General features: G+C 45.4%; 1 non-coding gene across 1 annotated transcript; it reads right to left on the bottom strand.

Annotated features, from left to right (window-relative positions):
• Positions 1 to 1669: 1669 nt before the first annotated feature.
• TRNAG-CCC (transfer RNA glycine (anticodon CCC)) lies at positions 1670 to 1742 on the bottom strand. The gene has a single exon. It is a non-coding gene; the product is annotated as a tRNA-Gly (tRNA).
• Between the last annotated feature and the right edge of the window lie 667 nt (positions 1743 to 2409).

The raw sequence follows: 2409 nt of genomic DNA, 5'->3' as shown, positions 1-2409 counted from the left end.
TGCAAGGACAGAATTTCACCAGGGAAAGGTTCTAATAAAACGGGATGCTGTGATGGGGCAGAATGCAGCACACAGGCCTGATAACTGCCTGCTCAAGCTGTAAGACTCAGCCCAGAGTTTCCCCTTCCAGAAGATTTCTCCAGTTCAGTCGCCCCCAGCTTGGGTCAGACATGCCATACTGGCATGCCCATTGAGTCCCATGGAGTTCCAGGTCCTTCCCTCATAGCATGCATGTGCACTTCTTTGTCGTGGTCTGTTTACTTGTCTTCCTGTCCCCTACGACTCTGAGCTACTCAAGGGCATGACTTGTGTCTTTTTCAGCCCGATTCCTCCTGCCTAATGCAACGTCAGGCACGGATGGGCATTGGCTGTTCACTGCAGTGGGCTTTGGAGTTTGACAGCCTGGATTCATATTTTGGTTCCATTACTTACTAGTTGTGTAACCTTGGGTAAGTTGCTTAAGATCTCTGAGCTTCATTTTGGCTATCACTAGAGTAAAGGTAATATCTAATTTGGGGGGTGGCTATTACAATGGAAAAAGAAGATGATGCGTGTAAATCTTGCTCAGCAGAGAGCCTAGTTCATAGTAAGCACTCAATAAATTCTTTCCAATGCATTCAACTTGGTGTTTGAAGCAATAGTAACTTGTTTCTTGACATCATATTTCATCATATTACCTAGTGGCTAATTAAATATTTGATAACCAGGAAAACTAACATAAACTGGTTTGAGAACAAACATAGTTGACTCTTAATAAGTTTAAAACACATCTAGTAGTTAAAAGATGCCTGTGCATACTAGAAAGTAGTCCACTTCCCCCCACTCCTGTTCAGTTATGGGGTGGGCTTCAAAGAGTGGGATTTGTATATGGGGATGATGTGTTGGAGCACCTGGAACGGAGCTGATGAGTATCTGGTTCACAGGACTCACTAACTGGTAAATATCACTATTATTATTATTATTAGCAGTTACTTTTATTATTGTTGTGGTTGTTATTCGGGTTCTGGTTCAAATGGGGGTCACTTAGCAGCCCCAGCCGCTTCCCATTTAAGAGTTTCTCATTACATCAAAAAAGATGGAAAACTGCCAAAACAGGCTTACAAAAATTGTGGCCTGTTTTAAATGTTGACTTTGAATAAATTAACGCTTTTAGCATAGAAAATTACAAAGCAGTATAATTATGATTTGCATAGAATAATTATACACTTTATTTTAAAACACGAATGTGGAGTACACTTAGGGCCCCAAATGAGGTGTCTTTTTTAATTAATTTATTTTATTTTATTTATTTTTGGCTGTGTTGGGTCTTTGTTGCTGCGCGCGGGCTTTCTCTACTTGCAGCGAGTGGGGGCTACTCTTCACTGTGGTGCGCGGGCTTCTCATTGCAGTGGCTTCTCTTTTTCCGGAGCACGGGCTCTAGGCGCGTGGGCTTCAGTAGTTGTGGCTCACAGGCTCTAGAACGCAGGCTCGGTAGTTGTGGCTCACGGGCTTAGTTGCTCCCTGGCATGTGAGATCTTCCCGGACCAGGGCCCAAACCCGTGTTCCCTGCATTGGCAGGCGGATTCTTAACCACTGCGCCACCAGGGAAGTCCCCAATGAGTTTTTTTTTTTTTTTAATATTTATTTATTTGGCTGTGCCGCCTCTTTAGTTGCAGCATGTGGGATCCAGTTCCCTGACCAGGGATTGAACCTGGGCCCCCTGCGTTGGGAGCGCAGAGTCCTAACCACTGGACCACCAGGGAAGTCCCCAATGAGTTTTAAACTTTGAGGAAATTGACTTTAGTCAGTCCTGTTGAGAAATCCCAGTGAAGGTTAGGTGCCATTTGGAGAAAAGGCTGCATGTGAGGATTTTTATGAATATGAGGCCTGGGTCAGAAGTCCCTCCTCCCCCAACAGAGCCTGGGTTTGACCCTCGGACCTTCCATTTAGTGCTGTCTCTCTGTCTCTCTTTCACATGCACGTACACACACACACACACACACACACACACACACACACACACACACACACACACACACACACACACACACACACACACACACACACACACACACACACAGCTCTATTTCTGGGGTCATGGTTTTACCCAGCTCCATCCTGGTCCTAAGAACTCATCCTTGCTTTAATAAATATAGCAAGACCAGATACAAGTCTTTACCTTTTCATGAAATCACATTAAAATTTCATGAAGGCTCTTGAGTCCCTCTGCGTGGTTTTCCCTTCAGCTTCCCCACAGAAGCCAGCAAAGTCTCAGCTGAATTAACCCTTTCCCCTCAGCTGCGAGTGGCCACATTCATTCGGGGGGGCTGTCCCTGACTTGTCTCTGGAGGCTCCAGCCCTGGGCAAGCAACCAGCTGGAGGTGGTGTTTGCAAAGCTCGTGTTTACTGGTTTCCGCCAGAGGTTTCTTC

Source organism: Lagenorhynchus albirostris, chromosome 17, assembly GCF_949774975.1.
Source record: "Lagenorhynchus albirostris chromosome 17, mLagAlb1.1, whole genome shotgun sequence".
NCBI classification, from domain to species: Eukaryota; Metazoa; Chordata; class Mammalia; order Artiodactyla; family Delphinidae; genus Lagenorhynchus; species Lagenorhynchus albirostris.
This window is presented reverse-complemented; position numbering and strand designations above follow the sequence as displayed.